Source organism: Microcebus murinus, chromosome 1 (assembly GCF_040939455.1).
Source record: "Microcebus murinus isolate Inina chromosome 1, M.murinus_Inina_mat1.0, whole genome shotgun sequence".
In the NCBI taxonomy this organism is placed as follows: Eukaryota; Metazoa; Chordata; class Mammalia; order Primates; family Cheirogaleidae; genus Microcebus; species Microcebus murinus.
Window position 1 is genome coordinate 113,865,965 of NC_134104.1, and position 23,723 is coordinate 113,889,687.

A 23,723-nucleotide genomic window follows, 5' to 3' on the forward strand; every position below is an offset into this window, starting at 1 on the left:
CCTTCTTAACATAATAATCTTTGCTTAGGAACCTTTTACTTATTTAATTTATACCATTTCATCAAACTGTATTGATTTTGTTATTTTGTATTGATTTTATACCAATTTGTATATTTTACATCAATTTGTATCAATCTACAGACCTAAGAAATATGCTATCTCATGAAACATGGAAAACCAATTTACCCATTTGAATGTAGACTTATACTTTATATTCCCTATTCACTACTGCCTTTTAAAATTATGTTCTATTTTTTAGTCTCTCCTGTAATGCATTTCATAAATCCAAATATTTATTGTTCAAATCAATCTAGTTTGGACATATTACATTAGAGATATCGGATAACTATATTGTTGACCTAAAAATATCCTAGGTTTATACCATGTGTTATGAATTCACAACTCCTAAATTTGTTTCCAATGCCATCTGAGTTCTTTAAAACCCACTTTCTATGTACAGAATCTTCCCAGTTTCAGAGATAACAGTCTTTATCTCCACAACTGCCAGCTATCCTCCGCTAGCCATGTTTTTATTTATCTTCCCTGAACATGCTCTTGAGAACATCAATATCAATAAGCTTCATTCATTTACTAAGTTTACCAAACAATAGACATTCTATTCTATTGAAGAAAATTTATTAGCCTGTTATCATAAAGTATGATCCAATATAGTGTTCTTACTTTAAGTAATAGTTGTATCTGTACTTTAGGTAATAGCTAGAGCCTGGAGAGAAAAGTGATTTTTGAATGCAGTAGAGAGAACTTGTTAGTCAAGAGGCTGTGGAGGGGATTCCAGTTCTGGTCAAGACAGAGCAAGCACACTTACCCCCCACCTCTATTTCTCTCCCTTGGAATTCAATTAAAAGCCCTGGACACGGCCGGATGCGGTGGCTCACGCCTGTAATCCTAGCACTTTGGGAGGCCGAGGTGGGCGGATTGCTCAAGGTCAGGAGTTCGAAACCAGCCTGAGCGAGACCCCGTCTCTACCAAAAATAGAAAGAAATTAATTGACCAACTAAAAATATATACAAAAAATTAGCCAGGCATGGTAGTGCATGCCTGTAGTCCCAGCTACTCGGGAGGCTGAGGCAGTAGGATCGCTGAGCCCAGGAGATTGAGGTTGCTGTGAGCTAGGCTGATCCCACGGCACTCACTCTAGCCTGGGCAACAAAGTGAGACTCTGTCTCAAAAAAAAAAAAAAAAAAAGCCCTGGACAGAATGCATGTAGCAGTTATACACAGACTCTACAAGGTAAATGAAATTTTACAGATTGGGATAATAAACCAGAATTCAGAGTACTATTGAACCCATACTGAGTTTCCTTTTCTTAATTTTTTATTTTTTTCCTTTCTGGAATCTCTTGGCCTAGACTCAAAAGGCAATTCAGAGACTAGAATTATACAACAAGGAAGAAAGACAGAAAGAACTACAAGATAAATTCTTTGTTTCTGGAACAAGGAGAAGGGAAAAGAACTTTTGCGGGTCAGAAGAGTGGACACATCTCTCAGATCTGTTGTTGTTGTTGTTTCCATTCTCTCTCACCCAATCCCAGGCAATAACGAGGCAGCAGGGATGACAGTAGCAGCTACAGTTGGACAGACACCTAAAATTCCAACCAGAGGGCCAAGCGGGGTGGCTCATGCCAGTAATCCCAGCACTCTGGGAGGCCGAGGTGGGTGGATCCTTTGAGCTCAGGAGTTTGAGACCAGCCTGAGCAAGAGTGAGACCCCCCCCCCCCCGTCTCCACTAAAAAAGTAGAAAGAAATTAGCTGGACAACTAAAAACATATAGAAAAAATTAGCTGGGCATGGTGGCGCATGCCTGTAGTCCCAGCTACTCAGGAGAATGAGGCAGAAGGATTGCTTGAGCCCAGGAGGTTGCTGTGAGCTAGGCTGACGCCATGGCACTCTAGCCTGGGTAACAGAGTGAGACTCTGTCTCAAAAAAAAAAAAAAAACAGTACAGAAAGAGAAGGTACAAAAAAGAAATAAATGAAATTTTTAGAATTAAAAATGTAATAACCAAAATAAAATATGTACTCAATTAGCTTACCAGCAAAATGAAGGATGACAGATGAAGGATTCAGTGAACCCAAAGATAGATTATTAGAAATTATCCAATCCATGCAAAAGTGTGGCATTTTTTACCAGCAGACATGCTCTTTTAAAAAAAAAATGTCAGAAGAATTTATGCAGATGATGGGAAAATGATATTAGAGAGAATCTTGGAATAACAGACAGAAATGAAGGAACAGCACAGGAAAAGTAAATATATATTTAACGTAATGGATTATTCTTTTTCTCTTAAGATCTTTAAAATATATATGCTTGTTAGATTAAAAGTTTCAACATCATCTTATGGGGTTTTCAAAAAGGGGAGTGGGTATGCTCATAAGTTTTCTACATTCCAGTTGAAGTAATAAACTATTCAAAATAGACTGAAAAGTTAGGCATTTATATTTTAATTTCTAGATCAACCACTAAACATATAAACAATGAGATAGCAAGAAATCTAATAGATAAATTAAAATGAAAAACAGAACAAACTCAACCCCAAAAAAAGTGGAGGGGAAGACGGGGGTAAAGATAGAGGGAATAAGCAGGAAACAAGTAATCAGATGTAGATCTAAATCCAAACAGATCAATAATTACATTAAATTTAAATAATATAAAGATATCAGTTATAAGAAATAGATTATTAAAGTGGATAAAAAATAAAACTCAACTCTGTTGTCTATAAGAAACATACTTTAAATAAAAGGCATAGGTAGGTTAGATGTAAAAGAATAGAAAAAGATATACCATGAAAATGCCAATCAAAATGAAGCTGATGTGGCTATATCAATGTCAGACAGTCTTCAGAGCAAGAAAATTTTCCAGGGATAAACGGAGCATTACATAATGACAAAAGACTTGATTTACCAAGAAGACAGAACTATATAAAATGTATATGTACCTAAGAATATGGCCATAAAATACATGAATCAAAAATTGATAGATCTGAAAAGAGAGATAGACAAATTCACACTTATAGTTGGAAACTTCAGTATTCCTCACTGAGTAATAAATACAACAAGTATATAGAAAATCAGCAAGGGTACAAAAGAAATATTAAGATATCAATAACCAACTGGATTTAATTGACACTTATAGAACACTCCACCCAACAACAGCATAAAAGACATTCTTTCCAAGTGCAATCAGATACACCAAAATTGACCATAAACCTTTTTTAATTTAAGAGAATTGAAATCATATAGATCTCTGGCCATATGGAATTAAACTAGAAATAAATATCATTAAAAATAACTGGAAAATCTCCAAATACTTGGAAATTAAATAACACAGTTCTAAAAAATCCAATGAGTCAAAGATGAAATTTCCAGAGAAATTAGAAAATATTTTGAAGTAAAGGAAAATGAAAACACAACATCAGAATTTGTGGGATGCAGCTAAAGCAGTACCAAAAAGAAATGTATAGTATTAAATGCTTATATTATGTCATATTATATTATATTATATTATATTATATTATATTAGAAGAGAAGAGAAGGAAGGTCTCAAATCAATAATCTCATCTCTCAGGATTAGAACATTAAGAGAGCAAACTAAACCCAAAGCATACTAAACCCAAGCATAGCAAAAGATTTGAGCAGAAATCAGTAGAATTGATGCTAGAGAAACAATAGAGAAAAATTAATGACCAAAATTTGGTTCTTTGAAAAGATCGATAAAATTGACAAACTTCTAGCCACACTGACAAAAGAAAAAGACCCAAATCATCAGTATCAGAAATGAAAAGAGGAAGAAGGTGAAGATGGCGGCGGCAAGGGCTGGGGCCCTGGGAGTCCGATGGCTGCAAAGGGCAGGCTGGAATGTTGTGCCGTTGGGTACACGGACAGCCTCCAACATGACCAAGGACATGCTCCCGGGGCCCTATCCTAGGACACCAGAAGAACGGGCCGCCGCCGCAAAGAAGTATAATATGCGTGTAGAAGACTACGAGCCTTATCCAGATGATGGCATGGGGTATGGTGACTACCCAAAGCTCCCTGACCGCTCACAGCACGAGAGGGATCCATGGTATGACTGGGACCACTCAGACCTGAGGTTGAACTGGGGTGAACCGATACACTGGCACCTAGACATGTATATCAGGAACCGTGTGGACACGTCCCCCACACCTGTTTCTTGGAATGTCATGTGTAAGCAGCTCTTCGGCTTCCTGGCCTTCATGATATTCATGTTCTGGGTTGGGGAGAAGTATCCCTCCTACCAGCCTGTGGGGCCAAAGCAGTACCCTTACAATGATTTGTACCTGGAACGAGGCGGCGATCCTACCAAAGAACCTGAGCCGGTGGTTCACTATGAGATCTGAGGAGGCTTCATGGGCTTTTATGCCTTCTAACTAGGACTCCTTCATTCCTAGAAATTTAACCTTAATGAAATCCCCTAATAAAACTTAGTGCTGTGGTAAAAAAAAAAAAAAAAAAAAAAAGAAATGAAAAGAGGATATCATGACTGACTTTACAGACATTAAAAGGGTAATAAGGGAATACTACAAACAAATCTATGCACTAATATTCAACAAAATAGATGAAATGTAACAATCCTTGAATGACTTCCAAAACCCATTCAAGAAGACACTCATCTTAAACTGAATCACCCTATTATCTATTAAGGAAATAGAATTTATAGTTTAAAATCTTCCAAAAAACAAAACTGCAGGCCCAGATTGTTTCACTGGCAAATTTTTTGAAAGAAGAACATTGTAACACTAACTCTAAAAAATCTCTTCCAAAAAATAGAAGAGGAAGGAACATTTTTCAACTCATTTTAAGAGGCCATAATTACCTTAATACCAAAGTCAGACATTATCACAATAAAGTAAAACTGCAGACCAATATCTTTCATAAACATAGATGCAAAAAAATCCTCACAAAATATTAGCAAATCAAATCCAGCAATATTTAAAAAGACTAAACATCATAACTAAGTGGGATTGATCCAAGGAATACACGCCTGGTTCAAAATTCAAATATCAATCAATGAAATATATTAACAGGTACAAGAAAAACATCATATCCATTGATGTATACAAAGCATTTGATAAAAACTAATTTTCATTTACAATTTTAAAAACTCTTTAAATAAAACTTCCTTAAACTGATAAAGGGCATCTACAAAAACCGATAGCTAATAGCATATTTAATGGTGAAGACCAAATGTTTTCTTTCCAATATTAGGAATTAGACAAGGATGTTCGCTTTCGCCACTCCTATTTGACACTATACTGGTAACCCTAGCCAGTGCAATAAAACAAACAAAAAAATAAATAAATAAGATACATACAGGCCAGGCATGGTAGCTGATGCCTGTAATCCTAGCTCTCTGAGAGTCCAAGGCAGGCGGATAGCTCAGGGTCAGGAGTTCGAAACCAGCCTGAGCAAGAGCAAGACCCCATCTCTACTATAAATAGAAAGAAATTAATTGGCCAACTAATATATATAGAAAAAATTAGCCGGGCATGGTGGCGCATGCCTGTAGTCCCAGCTACTGGAGAGGCTGAGGCAGTAGGATCGCTTGAGCCCAGGAGTTTGAGGTTGCTGTGAGCTAGGCTGAGTGACACCACAGCACTCACTCTAGCCTGGGCAACAAAGTAAGACTCTGTCTCAAAAAAAAAAAAAAAAAAAAAGATACATACAGATTAGAAAGGAAGAAATAAAAGTGCCCAATTTGAATTTGAAGACTATATAATTTTTTATAGAGAGCCAAGAAATCTACAAAGTTCCAGAAATAATATGTGAGTTTAAGTTGTAGAATACAAGGTTAGCACTCAAAAATCAATTGTATATCTATCTACTAGGAAGGAACAATTGGAAACAGAAATTAACGAAAGCAATGCCATTTAAAATAGCTCAAAAAAGTTGAATACTTAGGAATAAACTTAACAAACCACATGTAGAATCTGCATACTGAAAATTGCAAAATACTGTTAGGTCATTAAATATGAAATGTCCAATTTTGAATCAGATGTTTAGTTTATTATATCTCAAACAAGGAGTACAATGAATCAAAGCATGCACCTAAACTATCAACACAGTTTACCATCTTAATGGTAGCTGGTTTATGCCAGCAGTGAAGAAGCCTGGAGAGCAAGCAGCAATGAAACCGTGAAAGGTGTTTTTCACAGCTTGTTGAGGATTGAACAAGCAAGAAGTGGTCCAAAGCCTGAAAGAAATAGTAGTCAGTTGTTGGAAGGTCTGGTGAATATGGAGGATGACAAAGTTTCCAAGTCCCGCCTCTGTAGTTTGAGCAGCATTGTTTGTGCGACACACGTGGTCGAGCGTTGTCTTGCAAGAGGATTGGCCTGTCTCTATTGACCAATCTTGCTTGCTTAATCACAAACAGCCTCATCATTTTATCCAATTGGTTGCAGTAGAAATCCACTATAATTGACCAGGTTTCATGAAGCTGTAGTGGATAATGCCAGCTCTGGACCACCAAACAGACACCATTAGCTTTTTATTAATGAATATTCCGTTTGGGACTGTGTTTTGGCACTTCATCTTTATCCGGTCATGGTGCCGAATGCTTGTGATTGTCAAAAAGAATCCATTTTTCAGCACATATAACAACACAGTGTAGAAATGGTTTGCCTTTGTGTCATGACAGCAAAGAAAGGCGGCCTCAAAACTATTTCTCTTCTGACACTTATTTAATTCATGAGTAACCCATCTATCCAGCTTCTCTACATTGCCAATTTGTTTCAAATGGTCCAGTATTGTAGGAATAGTAACATCAAACCTTGCTGCTAATTTACGCATAGGTTGAAATGGATTTGCTTCCACTACAGCTTTCAGCTCATCATTATCTGCCTTGGTCTCAGGTCACCCATGTGATTCATTTTCAAGATTAAAATCACCTTTACAGAACTTCTCAAACCATACTGTGCGTTCACTAGCCACATCCTTCCCAAACACTTCATTGGTATTTCAAGCTGTCTGCACGGCATTGGTTCCACAACAGAACTCGTATTTGAAAATAATATGAATTTTTTACTTATCCATGGTTTCCCGAAAATTGCTCTAGAAATTTTTTTGAAAGATAATCACAAGCCAAAATGTGCATTTGAATGACTGAGGATGTACCTTCACAATAAAAATAAAGCAAGAAGTATCCAAGTGAAATGTCAGAGATAACAATTGTCAAAACTTAGTATTTAAGGAATCAGACATTTCATGCTTAATAACTTAAATAATAAAAGAAACCAAGCAAAACCTAAATAAGGGGAGAGGCATATTGTGTTCATGAATTGAAAGATTAAATATAGTTAAGGTGTCAAATCTCTCTAAATTGATTCATAGATTTCTTGCAATTCTAATCAAAATCCCAGCAGGACATTTTGTAGATACAGACAAACCAATTTTTAAATTTAGAAAGAAAGGCAAAGTAACTAGAATAACTAAACCAACTTTGAAAAATAAGGACTCAGACTGCTTGGTGTTAAGATTTACTATAAAGCTGCAGTAACCAAGAAATGTGATGTTGGCAAAGGGATAGACACTTAGATTAACTGAACAGAAAAATGAGTCTAGAAATAGACCCATACAAATATGGTCCATTGATTTTTATAAAGATGCAAAGACAATTCAGTGGAGTAGGGTTAATATTTTCAAAAGATAATATTGGAACAATTACCCATCTCTGGTAGGCACAATTCTATTAATAAAATGACTCCCAACATTTACTGTTCCTCCCCACACTAGTATACATGCCTTGAATAATCCTTGAAACTGAAATTTTGACAGATTTTGCTCCTGTGGTTAGATTATCTTAATATGGCACAGTTGACTTTGAAATAGGAAGATTATCTGGTGTGGCTGAGTTCATCACATGAACCTTTTCACAAAAAGAGTTTTCTCTGGCTAGTCTTTGCAGAGGAATATATAGATTCAAAAGTACTTGATGTACCATTGCTGCTTAAAGATGGAGAGGTGGCTACATGTCAAGGAATGTCAGAAGCCTCTAAGCATGGTCCCTGGCTGACAGCCAGCAACGGAAAGAGACACATAGGCTTACAAACTCAAGGACATAAATTCTGCCAATAACAAGAAAGATGGTCAGGGAACTCAACCTCGAGGCCACATGTGACCCTCCAGATCCCTGAGTGTGGCCCCTCAACCAAATCTAAACTTCACAGAACAAATCCCTTTATTAAAAGCATCTGCTCTGTAAAATTTAGATTCAGTCAACAGGCCACACTCAAGGATCCTGAAGGCCACGTGTTGCCACAGGTTCCCCATCCCTCCCCCCAGAGTCTTCAGGCAAGAATTTAGCACCAAAGATACCTTCATCTCAGCTTGGTGATATTCAAATCAGAAGACACCGTCACACTGTACCAGACATCAGACCTACAGGACTGTGAGCTAATAGGTCTTGTTTTGTTGTGGCAATGTTTACAGCTAGTGTTATAGCTCTTGACCGGGGAAAGAATCGGAGCATCACACAAAGAGTTGGAGAACAGTCTTTCTTCTTCCACAGCAGGCTGAAGCACACCTAGTGTTACATCTCTCTTCGTGTCTTCCAATCTTCTGCCCCTTTCTGTCCCCCTTCCTTATTCTCCTCCTGCTTTTATACCTTTGGTAGGGCTCAAAAAGCATCCAATCAACTACAAGCTTTAACATCCAATCAACATCAAGCTTTAACATCCAATCAACAACAAGCTTTAATATCCAATCAAAAACAGTGGGATTCAAAAATTACCCAATCAGGATTACGCAAGCAGTGTGGCTGTAAACCGGCAGCACATGGGCCCGGCCGCATTCCTGCATGTGGGGCCCCGCCCCAGCAGCATGCCCTCCAACTGGCCACATGCAGTGCTGGCCTGGGGAGATGCTGAGCAATGGGGAGGCGGCAAGCAGCTGCATCCCGGCGCCCGATATTTTCCATACCAGTTTATGCTGCTAAGGTTTGGTAGTTAGTTACAGAGTAATAGAAACTTAATGCAATATCCATAGGCCAAAAAATGAACCTTGGCTTAAACCACAGAACTTATAAAAAAGTTAACTCAAAGTGGATCATCAATCAAAATGTAAACTATAAAACTACAAAACTTCTTGAGGAAAACATAAGAGAAAATCTTCATGACCTTGAATTAGGCAAAGGATTCTTTGATACCAAGAGCATCAACCATAAAAGAAAAAATGATAAATTAGACTTCAAGATGAAAATATTTTGCTTTGCAGAAGACACTATTAAGAGGATGGAAATACAAGCTACAGATCAGGCACAGTGGCTTATACCTAAATCCCAGCACACTGGGAGGCTGAGGTGGAAGGATCACTTGAGCCCAAGAGTTTAAGACCAGCCTGGGCAACATAGAGACCTCGTGCCTACAAAAAAATGTTTTAAAAAATTAGCTGTGCATAGTGGCATGTGCCTATAGTCCCGGCTGCTCGGCAGGCTGAAGCAGGAGGATCACTTGAGCCCAAGGAGTTCGAGGCTGCAGTGAGCTATAATCGTGCCACTGCACTCCAGTCTGGGCAACAGAATAAGACCCTGTCTCAAAACAAAAACAAAACCAAACAAATTAAAAAAAAAAATGAAAATACAAGCTACAGACTTGGAGAAAAGACATTGCTGGTGGGAATGCAAAATGATGCACCCAATCTGTAAATCATTTTAGCAGTCTCTTATAAAGTTAACCATACAATTATTATATGACCCCAATGTCTTGGTATATTTTGTGCTGCTATAACAGAGTACCTGAGACTGGGTAATTTATAAAAAACAGAAATTTAATTTCTCACCGTTCTGGTAGTTGGGAAGTCCAAGATCAAGGCTAGCAGGTTCAAGTGTCTGGTGAGGAATGCTCTCTGCTGCCAGGATGGCACCTTGATGCTGTGTCCTGTGGAAGGAACTAACACTATGTCCTCACATGGCAGAAGGTAGAAGGACAGAAGGGACAAACTCCCTCTGTCAGCCCTTTTTGTAAGGGCAGCTAATCTCCTTCACTTCTTGAAGTCCACACCTTCCAATATAGTGGCATTGGGGATTAAGATTCAATATGAAATTTTGCTGGGACAAAAACATTCAAATTGTAGCACCTAGCATTCTCTCTCGTAGGAATTTACCCTAGACAGTAGAATGGAAATAATAAGAGTATCTATCTCTGAAGATTAAATGAGTGAAGATTAAATGGGAAAATACATGTTGAGTCCTTTGAGCAGTGCTCAGCACTCATGATCCTATTTTAACTTATAGCTTTTATTAGAAATGTCAGTGAATATATATATATATATATATATATATATATATATATATATATATATGAAATAGCATTTTCAGGATATTTTTGGATAATCATATAGAGTTTTCTTTAATTTATTGACATGTAAAATATATTGATAAAGGCTTTGATATTGAATTATCCTTACATTCTCAGGATAACTTTTGCTATAAAATTTTATATGTATAATAATAACTGAGAAAGTTATTTTAACTTAAGTATTTTTATGAAGAAAGTTCTATACATATGTATTAAATTGAATTTCTTGATTATATTATTTAAATTCTCTAGCCTTATAGTTTAGTCTTATGGTTTTCTTTTCCCTTTTACAGGGAGGGAATCTGTCTTTATTGGGTTTAGGTATTATTAAGGCTATCTATATTTATAACACGGACTAAAGACTTCCATTTTTTTCATGGTCTGAAATAGCATAACATAGAAATGATCTTGTCTTTAAAAGCTATATAGAAGTCACTTGTAAAGCCCTCTGGTTCTTTGAGTCATTTTTAACAGTAGGTCTTTTATCACCTTTTCAGTGTCTCCTATGGTAATTGATGTGTTCAAATCTGAAATTGTTATTCGTAGCTCAAAAATGGGCAAGTACTGGCTATTTCATATGGTTCAATCTAATAGTAAAATGAATATCCACATACCCTTCACCTGGTTTTGCCCATCGTTAATAATTTGCCCATTTTGCTTCCTTACCTTTCTCTCAATATACATAATATGCATATATATTAAATATATTTATATGTGAATATTTTTTGTCTGTTGCTTTATTTTTTGCTGAGCCATTTGAATGTGGGACATCATACATGTCTTATCTAAATACTAAAGCATGTATCTCTAAAACTAAAGATATTCTTTTAGATAACTAAAATATCATTATTGGCACCTAAAATTTTTTGAAAAATAATTAACAGTGTTATCAGTACATATTCAAAATTTTCCAGTTACTGCAAAAAACATCTTTTGTAGACATTTTAAAATTCAGGATCCAATTGAGGTAATTTGTTGCATTTGGTCTTTTCTCTTTAATCAGGTTTTCCTTTTTTTTTTTTTTTTCCATGACATCAATTTTTAGAAGAAACCAGGTCAGTTGTTTCATATACTATTTCACATTCTGGACTTGCTTTTTTCCTCACAGCATCAATTAATAAATTCTTTTCTCTGCTATATTTCCTGTAAACTGAAAATTAGGTCAAAGCTTTGAATTCAGGTTGAACATTTTTGGCAAGAATATTAACCAGTGATGTTGCCTGGTTAATAATGTGTATTTCATATCAGTAGGCACATGAGGCCAGGGTGTCCCACCATTAGTGGTGCTAAGTTTGTTCACATGGTGACAGTGATAACCTCTGTTGTAAAGATATATTGTTACCTTTGTAATTAGTTTTTAATCTGTGAGTTGTGATTGAGTGCAGTGTACATATCCTGTTTCCAACGATTTTTACCCATTCTTTTTAGCACCCATTGATGATCATTTCCTGATTCAACTATTACATTTGGGCTGATTCACCTTTTATTTCTCCTTGATAGATAAGTTCTGAGAGTGAGTTTCTTAGTTGCCAAATGATTGCAATTTTTAATCACCTTTTTATTAATTTCCAATGTATTGAACTGTAAGAATATAGAGCCTGTAATAATTCTACTTTTTAAAATATAAGATTTTCTTTGTGACCAATAACGTGACTGATTTGGGTACATGTTTCACAGACATGAACAAAATGTCTATTTGCTATTTTTAAGAAGAAAGTTCCATATATATGTATTAAATTGAGTTCCTTGATTATGTTATTTAAACACTCTATATCTTCACCTACATTTTTACTCATATATCAGATTATGAAATTAAATGAAACATTAAATTTTCCCACTATAATTTTTGTAGTCAAGATCTTATATTTCTGTAATATATTAATCATATTATAATATATTAATAATATTATAAATGTTTAGCTGTGGTATATTATGATAGTTAGGGAATCTTCAAATTTGCCTTTGCAATTGTCTGATATATCTTACCCATCCCCAAAATAAAACTTAAAATGGCCATATCTCTTTATATATTCATGCGTCTCTTTTACCCTCCCTCCAGTACTGGTAATGTGGAATCCTACAATGAAGAGTGAAAGCAACATAGAAAAGTCATTTTTATAAGCACTAGGCAGTGGGGAGCTCCCCTCTCCATTTTATTTTGCTTATCAGTGAGTAGTGAGCTGATATTCCTTGAAATAGATTCTAAATGTTTTAATCAACATAATTTAATTCCCTGGGATCCTTAACTTCTCTTCAAAATATAAAGTCATTTTTAATATGTATAATCTTTACTTGCTAGTATGCATTTTAAACCTTAATGAAACTGTTTAAGAAAAATTACTGTGTAAAATCCATTGAGTTGCAATAAAACACCCATTTTGCATCTACCCTAAAGATCAATTACACAGCCAAAATATGGGATTTTAACTGGAGTTTTAAAAATAAGTGCTGGATTCTACCACACAACGTCCCTTTGAAGAAAGTACTTAACACAGGGAATTGCCTATTAGAGGCAAAATATGCTCTAATGCAGATTTCACTGTACTCAGTACAACTAGCTTTTTTTCCAAAAACACGAGAGGAAGGTTTGGGAGAACATTAGCTCTTCTTTTCTTTTCTTTCTTTCTTTCTTTCTTTCTTTCTTTCTTTCTTTCTTTCTTTCTTTCTTTCTTTCTTTCTTTCTTTCTTTCTTTTTTTTTTTTTTTTTTTTAACATTCTTCCCAGTGCTGGACTTGCAATATAAAGTGCAGTTGGCCAATAATGAAACTTCACCCACGTTTAGAAATCATGATTCCAAAGCATCTCCAACAGTTTGCTTCTCGGTGGCAGTGGCTGCCTTTCTCTTATTTTCTACAGGATACAATTTGAACATCAGGGGCCGGCCACCTCACGTCCCCTCAGCCTTCTCTCTCTCTCTCTCTCTCTCTCTCTCTCTCTCTCTCTCTCTCTCTCTCTCTCTCTCTCTCTCTCTCTCTCTCTCTCCCCTCCTCTCCCTCTCCCTCTCCCTCTCCCTCTCCCTCTCCCTCTCCCTCTCCCTCTCCCTCTCCCTCTCCCTCTCCCTCTCCCTCTCCCTCTCCCTCTCCCTCTCCCTCTCCCTCTCCCTCTCTTCTCCTCAGGCACAGCTCCCACACATGAGTCCCCACCAGACAAACCTTCCCCTTTGTGTCGAAGCTGTGGTGCTGGAGTGGGTCTAGTGGGCCCACTCTGATGGCGGCCGCCACAGCCTGCTCCGGGTTTCCTCACCTTTCCTCGGCTGCGCTGCCCCTGCTGCTGCCGCCTGTGTTGGTGTGGGCTGCAGCTTATTCTGCTCTAGCCATCGAAATAATCCCACCCTTTTCTTTTTTTTAAATTCACTGTCACCATGGGTCTATTCAGTTTTATATAGCATTCTTGTCATTTCAATGGGATTCTTAAATGGGAAAGGTGGAGGTGGTAACTGTGTATGTTTGAAGCAATATTCTTAACTCCATTTTTCATTAACCAATACCAGGCATTTGAGCAAATGTCTAATTTTTATGAATATAAAATAATACATGCTTCTTAGCTAAAATTAGAAAACTAAAAAAGTATTTCAGAAAATAAAATTCACCTGAAGTCTTTCACACAGAGATAATTACTGTTAACGCTTTAGTACCATATTCTAAAGTCTTTTTATAGCAATAAAATAGTGTTTTATAAAATTCGGGTATTCTATTATATGTTTAACTTATTAATGAAAATATAGCATAATAGTTTTCTAATTTTATTAGCTATGCTTTGCGATTATGTTGCCAGGAACTGAATAACAAAATCGTATGATTATACCAAAAGTATTCATTTAAATTGATAATAGAACATAAGACTATTTTATTTATTAATTTTAGACTATTATACTTGATTATTCATAGTATTATTTATAAAATACACAAAAATTTTCTTGTCTCTGATTATTTTCTTAGGATAGCTTCCTTAAAAAGGGATTATGGAGTCTAAGGGTAAAATATCTTTCAAAGCTCAAAATGTATTTTGCCAAATTACTTTCCAGTAAGGTTGGGTTAATTTAAACACCAGCAATGTAATCTTTTTCCTTGGTGAATTTCCAATCTGTTTCTTATTAGTCCAGGATTATTACATGTTTTTGAGGATGCCTAAAACTTTGCAGTTTTAGGCATCCTTTGCAAAAACAGTTTTCTAAAACTTTGTCCTGGTTCCAGGAGCTCATTTCCTCTGGATCTGCAGGAAGATGTTCCTTTTTCCTCATTTAGTAGAACATCTTGATAAGCTTTGTGTTAATTTTCTTGTCTTTGCTAGTATTTGAATACAGAGAAACCTTTCCAGACTCAGTATCTGCCAGCAGACAGGTGTGTGGATTGCCCCTGGCTCCCCCCAATGCCCATCTGGTTGTTCATTACATTCCTTTCTTGGAGCCATAGCTAGCAAGTCAATTTGCAACATTTATAAACCAGGCCTCAGGATCTAGCAGACACTCATCTTTGAAGCTGTGCCTTATGTGCATAGAATGCTCTGCTGTCCTCACTGCATAGTTTTCAGGCCCTCTGTCCAATGCAGCACACTCTACTCCTGTCATCTCCACCCTTGGCCACCACTTACTGATGGGGCACATCATTCCCCCACCACCACCTTGCAAATGCCAATCTCCATCCCCCATACTTTCCTTTATTCATTCACATTTATTCAACAAATATTTAGTGAACATCTGCTCCATGCCACCCAACAAATGAAGCATAGACTAGAAGAAAAGATGACAGTCCCTGCCTCTGTGTAGCTGACACTATAGCCTCAACTCCCACCTTCCACCCCTGCACTATGACTTTTTGCCATAGGTATTTCGGTTGATACAAGCACAAGTTCTCCAAACTGGGGCAGGCAGTGGGGCTATGAATAAAATGTGTTTCTGCTGACAGGCAAGAAAGCTCTACACCATGACGTGAAGTAAGGATAGGCCACTGGTTGCTTTGTTCAAAATAACCCTGTCAGCCTTATGATTATTGAAAATGCTTAAGAGATTTTAACACTAGCTTGTCCATTAGTTGGGGTTTTCAATAGTAATGTGGTTATTTGCATTTTCTGGTCTTGAAAGGGATTTTAGTAGGAAGTTAGCAGGGCACCACTAGGGACTGCTAACTGAAAACCATTTCCAACAGAAGTCATGCAAGGCATTTGCAAACCATGACTTGCCCTATTTCATTTTTTCAAGGTTAACTTTGAGATAATGGTTTTCAGAGAGAGAATTATTCTGCTGGCAATGAAAGAAACACAAAACTATAGGAGTAAATATATTCTGTAAAGCTAATGATGGAAAAGGATAGTTTTGAATTTCTTTTTTTTTTTTTTTTTGTTTTATTTAATAGTTCTGCCTCTAATCCTCAGCATAAACGTTTGGCTATGATTTTTTTTTTCAGTCACTGAGCCAAATCCTCAGTCTGTGTAACTCAGTAGGACACCAAGGTGAAATGGAAATCTGGCTTGTGTTTATGTCTTCATAATTAATTTCTCATTGGGTTGTGTAATGTGTCCCATAGCTTCCAATGCATGCTATAAAAATAAATAACAATATTATAATTTTAGCTTTCTCCAACTGCATTTGTAATAGATGGGGCTCCAGGGGATAAGGTGGTAGTTTCGAGCATTTGATGCACATCACATGGAAAGGAGAAAGCAGATGTTGCTGATCATGGCATTTAACACACATATCTCTGGGATTCACTTGGTCACACATATCTCTCTTCCAAACATGTGGGAATATGAGTCATACACATATGAGTACATGCATGTGTGCACACTGCCCCCCCCCCCATATCTCAGCTATATTGAAATACTTTAATTTCCTCCAAACATACCACACTACCATCTTGGTACGGGCTTCTCTCTCTACCAGGACAGCCTTATCCTCCATCTTTACCTGGATGGCTCTTTCTCCTCCATGCCTCACACTGAGTCAGTCATCGCTGCTAAGAAGCTTTCACTCATCAGCAGTGTCCTGCCCCAGCTAAGGTTTTTTCTGCTTTGTGCTCCCACCACCATCCCCATGCTTCCCTTCCTGATAGACAACATCCCCCAGAAGTAATTCATGGCCACATGGCCACTAACGTCTCTGAATGACAGCTTTCCACCTTAGACTGTGGAACCTCTGGGGGTGGAGGGGAGGTCTGGATCTCCTCCCTCTGTCTCTCAGCAATTAGCAAAGTACCTGGCATTCAGTAGGCATTTGGGGTCTCTGGGGGCTGCCCATCAATTGAAGTTCCCTAGCCCATTCGCTCTCCCACTCTGCTAGACAACAAGTTCCCACCTTCTTTTCTCTCCTTAGCCCCCATCACCCTTTCCCCAGCCTTCTCTTTCAGCTGATGATCTTCTCAATTCATTAAGAAACAGTTAAAAGATAACTTCCATAAGTTCTGCACCTAATCTTCCAACCTCCTTGCATCAACACCCTTAAACTCCACCTTCATTCATATTAAAATAGACAAACTGGCCTAACTACAGTTAAAGCCCACCCTTCTGTTTGTGACTTATTGGAAGACATTACTCCGACATTTGTTTCTCTTCTCTCTTATATCATTATTTTGTCCTTTTCACTGGATAATTTAAAAACCTGGTTTAATTGCTTTCAATTCAAAAAATAAAACTAAAATACCTTTCTTGCCCCCATATTCTCCTCCAGCTACAGCCCTAGCCCCATTGTCTGTCGTCCTTTACAGCAAAAATCCCTCAAAAGAGTTACTGACTCACAGTGTCTACAAATCCTCTCCTCTCACTCTCTCTTGAACCTACTCTGATCAGGCTGTGGCCACGTCATTCCACCAAATCTGTTCTTGTGAGTCCTGATGCTTTCCTCAGTGTTGCTGAATCCAATGATCAAGCCTCGCTTTGCATATGTTTTGAATTATCAACAATTTTTTAACACAATCTATCCTCCTTTTTACTTGAAACACTTTTTTTGCTTGGGTCCTAGGACACACTTCACTTAATTTTCCTGATACCCCCTGACTCCTTCTTGGCTAGTGTATAAGTCAGTTTTTGCTGCAAGAACAACTAGCCCTAATATCTCAACAGTTTGCAATCACAAAGATATGTTTCTTGTTCAAGTTATATAGAGGCTTGGGGTCAGCTGCAGGTCTGCTTGATTCTGCCAGATCCTTCTGAGCTCAGCTCAACCTGACTCCATTTGGGGCTCTGTGCCATCTATTTTCTAGCATTCTGAGACCCAGGCTAAAGGAGCAGCCCCGTCTGGAGGATACTATTCTCTTATGGAAGAGGAAAGGAGAAAAAGAGCAAAACTCCCAAGTCTCTATGAGCCTCTGCCTAGACATGGTGTGTATCATGTCTACTCACATTCCATTGGCCAAAGTAAATCTGTGAATCCCATCTCGTATGTGAAAGGGGTAACGAGTTGCTTGCCCTCATCTTGAGCCCATCAGATGGGGCTTCAGTGAGACCAATGACAAGTTTGATGCATGCCCTCAGAGGACAAGGGTACCCAGTGGTGGACCAGCTGCCTGACTCACATCTGACAAATCTAAGGGGGTCAGAAGCTGGCTGAAGCAGTCTGCACCAGCGGAGTGAGAGCTCTAGTTTGAAAAGCTGCCACATTCCCACCAAGAATGTATCTAAAGAATGTGTTTTCTGTTGATTGATGTGTGTGACATAATGGAGAGAGCCTGCCCTAGAATGTCACCTGGAGGGGCAAAGGGAACACAGCAGGAGAAAGCCAGGGCTATACAGTCGGATATTCAGGGGCCAAGAGAGGGGTGGATGGAATGCACAATCCACATCAGGGAACTGGAGATTACAGATCCCGGGGTAGATGGCCTCTGAAGAGCACTCACACATGCCCACACGAGCCAGCTTCCAACACCCACCATAGCCACAGGGAAATGCACCATAGTGACGCCATCAAATGACACTTTTCCTGCCCATTCACCTCTTCTCCGTCCTCTGTCCCTAACCTTGTAAAGGCCAAGCTAGCAAGTAGGAGGATGGGGAGGAGTAGGAGGGTGAGAAGACCGCCCCTGGGCACAGGCCTAGGCTGGGGGGGCGGGGGCATTCATGAATCAAACTCAGGTGTTGTTAGTATTACATGAGACTGAAAATAGTTATTACTGAACTGAGACTATTTCTGTGATTAGAAGTGACCAGAGGACTTAAAAATAAAAAATAAAAAACCAAGAGTAATAAGTCACAGGACTTAGCTTGTGAGTCTAAAGAAGAAGGTAAGGGTACACATGTGTTCAGGGAGAGGGAGGCGTGATGAAGTTGTTTTATTTTGCATTCTGTGAGCCGAGTTTGTTTCAAGTGGCCTAGGCTCCTGTCCATTACCTGGGCTTGTTGTATCCACCTGGGCTTCGTGGCACTAAGAAGTTGCATCACAGCTTGGTGGAAACTTAGCACCTTCGTTGACATCTTTGACCATAAGAATATGGGAGGCCAGAACCTTAGTTTACAATCGGCTGGCCTCACATTTGACCCTGTTTACGTAAAGGAAATCTAGGCATCTGGCCAATTCAGACCAAAAGAATTCTGTGGCTGGGGTGTTGATCTTCATTTCCTTTTTCATTTATCAACGCAGTGGGAGCTGATTCCAAAGTGTTTTTAGGAAGTCAGTAAAAACATTTAGGCGTCACCACTACCGTTTTATGAAATTTCATCTATTGTGTTGACCTTGTCTGTGCTTAAATACGGAAATAAAAGGCTTGGTGTGGCCGTGGGGGAGACGAGGAGTATTAAGTTATTACACCACCTACTTCAAGTCAGGAAACTCCAAGCCAACAGTCAATTTCCTACTTTATTAAGCCAAGGAATGCAATCAAGTGTGTGACTAAGGTAACATGACTCAGGATAAGAATTGGATCTATGGGATTTATTTCCTGGCCAAGAAAACTACAATTCAATGACTACTAGAGTTAAGTGGAAAATATATATTTTTGTGCCTTCACTAGAGTTATAGTTACTTTTAACGGCTTGTTGAGAACGTAAGATCAAACTTCAACATGGCAGCATGAGTTCTAGTTATTGGAAATTACGATAACCATTGGGAATATTGCCTTCCAGTCCCAGTTCTGGCCACGCTTCATGTCTGACCTTGGACATCACACCTCTGTCCTCACACTTGAAAGAGTGACTGTCGCTCATTAACACTCAATACCAGGAAAATAAAAGATGTTCATTTAGACACAGGGTTGAATAATATGATCCCTCACCTGTGGATTTATTTGTTTATCTAGTTCTTCATTTTTTAAAACGGTACCCTTTGCAGAAGCACCTCAGGGTACAAGCAGCACATTAAAACAGTAATTAAAATAGATAAAACATTACAAAGCAGCAATTAAAGGAGCAGCAAATGAGGTTACGTGGTAAAACACTATTATGCTGAAAACCTTAAAAAAAAAAAAAACCTGTTCACCTCATCAGTCTAGCAGGCACACGTGTGCAAAGAGTACAAGGGCCTTTGTTGTGGCTTCGAGAAATCCTAAGTGGAAAACGTGGTGTTAAAAAAGATTTTAAGCCTTGCCTCTCAAATGTTATTTTCTACACCCCACCCTCCACCCTGCCCTGTTCACCTCTAGGAGTGGCTTGTTTGATACTATACCTTAATGTGTCTCTCTAGCCAGAAAAGCTAAAAGCCTCTTTCTTTGCCAGAGGCTGTAAATGGACTCCTTAGTCATATTTTACATGGCTTAAATGTCAGTTGATCATGCTTAAGTACCGGAAACAATCAAAGGACCATAACCTCAGAGAACATTCTTTCAACCTAGTAGGAAAATCCTTGTTCTTCATCCCCAGCTCCCACCCCACTGGGCCCCACAGGCCAGCACAGTTTCCGTGCACAATACTGTGCCCCATCCCGTCCTGTTCCAAGCCTAAGAAAGCCTCTGTTAGCCTCTAATTGCCCCTACTAATGCCATTTCACTTTCTAGTGTTCAGAAAGCCTGCTTGTAACATGTGGGTTTAAAGTGAGAATTTGCATAGGTAGCAAGCAATTTACAAACACCAATAAGGCTGTAATTGTCTGGTTTTTAGGCATGTGAGAGTTTGGTGTGAGTTCTGAACTAGAGAGCTGAAATTGTATTCTCTGCTTTATTGACATGGGAGCATATCTCCACCAAGACACTGCTCTGTAACAATACATTGAGTCCTTTCAGAAGCTGCTCTATAGGCAGCCCATCTTGTTTGTATGACGCTGACACTTATGTCCATTTGGGTCTACATTGATCTTGCAGGGTGGAGCTCCACGGTGCGGGCACCTGCCTCGGCAGCCCCTTGCACTGCAGCAAGGCCAGACCAGGCAGGGCGCTCAACACCCCCGCACCGCCCCACCCAGGGCCTTTGCACCTGTTGCTCTTCCTGCCTAAAATGACCTTTCCCTTCTGGCTAGCAAACTTTTTCCATCCCAACTAGTTTCACAGGGAGTTAAACATTTCCCTTCTCTGTGCCTTGCCTAGGTCCTGACTACTCCTTAATATAATTATCTATTTACTCTTGGACTCCATTAGCCTGTGGACTCATAAAGCAGGAATTGTGCTTCATTTGTTTTGGGGGCCCCTATTTGCTTTGTTGGACCCCAACAAACGATCTGGAAGTGCCATGCAGTTGAGTTTAGGTGATAAAGAGCATTGGCCCTGGATTTAGAATTAGATTGGGAGCCTAGCTCCACTGCTTTCCAGCTGAGTGAACCTCAATTACCTCATCTGTAAAATGGACGTAACATAATACTTCCTTCAGGCATTCACTCATTTATTTAACAAATACTTATTGACTGCCTACTATAATTAAGTGTTTCTTTGAGCTCTAGGGATATAGCAGAGAGGAGAACAGACTAGGATCCCATTTTCCTAGAGCTTATATTGTAGTGAGAGTGACAGATAAGAAACAAATAATTATCTGTGATCTTACATAGTGAGGATCTTAGTTAAGTACTGTAATAAAATGTAAAGGAGGGTTAGGTGACAGCATGAAGGGGTCTCTATTTTAGGAAGGAAAAACTTTTGGGGAAAGTGACTTTGAAACCTGAGTAAGTGTCTCAGTGAAGAAAGTTTCAAGCAGAAGGAATAGCAAGCAAAAATATCTTCAAGGAACACTAGAAAGTGTGAAAGAGTAGAGTGAGAAGGGCAGAGGGATGTAGGACACGGGCAGGGGCTTGATTATGCAGGAGCAAGTTAGCCAGGGCAAGGGGTTGGATTTATCCTAAGTGTGATGGAGGATTTCAAATAAGGAAGGGACAAATGATTTTATTCAATAGAATGATGATTGTATGGATGGTTAGATAGGTGGGTGGGTGGGTGGATGGATGGGTGGATGGATGGTTAGGTAGATGGATGGATGGATGGATGAATAAATGATCTGCCACCTAGAAGATATTTTAAAGAACATTTCACATATGGCCAAATCGAGAGCACAGAGCTAAGGTGGGGAACTCTGAAAGGGAGGCCCACAACGAAGCTGGCATGGAAAAGACAAAAACCACAGCCCATCCAGGGCACAAAGGAATCACTTTAAATAACTCTGCATTGAAAGCTGACAAGATTTTCTTCTGAAAAAAAAAGTATACATATTGATTCACATAAAATTAGCAATCACAGTCTTGGGTTGTCCTAAATGCTTGAGGGATGCACACATTTACCTGCCAAAATGTCTTGGACTGATCCTTGGGTTCTCTGTGAAAGTAGAGAGACCGGTGGCCAACAAGAGACTATAAAGGTGCACTGAACTATCTGACACAGGGAGACTATTTGGTGCTAAAAGTGTTGATCTGAGGTTTTCTGTGAGGACTCCACCTTATTCACAAGGACACTTCCACCCTCCCTGGCACAGCTCCACACCCTTTTTCACATGGCTTGAAACACCCTTTAAAGCTCCAAAGAGTACCTGTTTAAACAGATATTCCACCACAAAGCAGAGGAAGGGACTGGGAAAGGAACTGAGAGGAGTCCTAGCTCATCTGGTTTACTCATGAATACTGATCAGATTATCAGTTACTGTTTGCCACTTGAGCAAACAAAAAGTAGTGCCCTGAGAAAATACAACTTAGGATGGGTGAGTTTTGATGAACAAGAGGGAAGATAGAAAAGTTATAAAGATAAAGGAAAACAGTAAATGAACAAGAATATATCAGCAGCATAAGATCCTGGAGAAGGGTGATCTGTCTGAATGGGTGTAGCACAAAAATGAACAAATTTCCTGCCATCAAGTAACCCCCCAAAGTTATCTGAAAGCCTTTTTTATGTGAACATATTTAAACAGGCTTCAGTTGTACCAACAAAGCTCCTTTGGGGGGGTGCACTGTTCCAGTGGTTTTCTCCCACAAAGCTGCTATCATTCTGGAATTTCACATCAAAGGGAGTGTCATTATGTTCAGTAAAGAGTCTACATCGGGAAGCAAAGGTTTCCTGAGGCCCTTGGCTAACTCCTACAGGTTCCCACAGCTCGTTTCACATATAACTTCATTTACCCAATGGGGTGTGTCCCCCACTCTGCCAATGATAAACAAAAGGGAACCCTCATAGAATTCAAGCAGCATTCACATAGTGGCAATTAAATATATTATTAGAATGCCTTAAAGGACTTTGTGATTTCCTACAGGAAACATTATGAAATTGCTGTGTTTTCAGTGCTTGTAAAATTCTTAGGTGGGTCTCCCCTGCAGACGAAAGTGGCAAACGAAAGTCAAGTATATTTCGGCTACCATCAGCATGTGTTCCTCCTGTTTTCTGCACCCTTCACTCCATCCTAACTGCCCCTTTCTTGCTGTAAGCCACCGTTTGAATGTGGCTTAAGTGAGCATGGAGACAATGCAACATGTGCTGGCTGATTCTGCTGCTCTGGAAAACCCACAATGTCAGGGGCAGACTGAATTTGGCACCAGGGCAGCTTCTGAACTCCTGAAGCCATAGAGCTGCTGTGGGCTTAATTTTAAAGCCCAGAAGTTGGTGCCAGAACTTTAGAAGAGCCACCTCCACCCCTAGCATGACTGGCTTCTGCTTTGTCCTCATGGCTACACCTGCCCCTGAACCACCTCCTCCCCACCTACCAGAGCCCCTAACAGACTACCCCAGCCTTGTCCTCTCAGAGCCCAGGTCCCTGTGCTCTCTGCCTCTGCCTCTCTTTTCATTCAGCTGGTGTTTATCAGTTGCTCTGGAGAATGAGGGGAGCAGGGAATACAGAGAAAAGTGATGTGCTCCAAGGGGTCACATGGTCCTGACTAGGGGGACATGTCACACATGTGTGAAAGCTCTGTGACTCCACAAGCCAGGTGTGACAGGCAACCCATAGCGAGGTGCCACCAGGCTTTTGCTCCCAAAGCCCCCAGGGCTCAGGGTGCTCTTCTTGTCCCATTTCTCCTCCTTACTCCACCTTCTACTGGTGCTCAGTGTGACGACTTCTCCTCCAGGAGCCTTTCTT

The 23,723-nt window shown here is 39.2% G+C and overlaps 1 protein-coding gene and 1 pseudogene across 1 annotated transcript in view; both read left to right on the top strand.

Annotated features, from left to right (window-relative positions):
• The window catches only part of SLC9A9 (solute carrier family 9 member A9), a 541,491-nt gene that overhangs the window by 350,225 nt on the left and 167,543 nt on the right, over nucleotides 1–23,723 (top strand). The window lies entirely within an intron of this gene.
• Nucleotides 3,778–4,506, top strand: LOC105870071 (NADH dehydrogenase [ubiquinone] 1 beta subcomplex subunit 8, mitochondrial pseudogene; annotated as a pseudogene).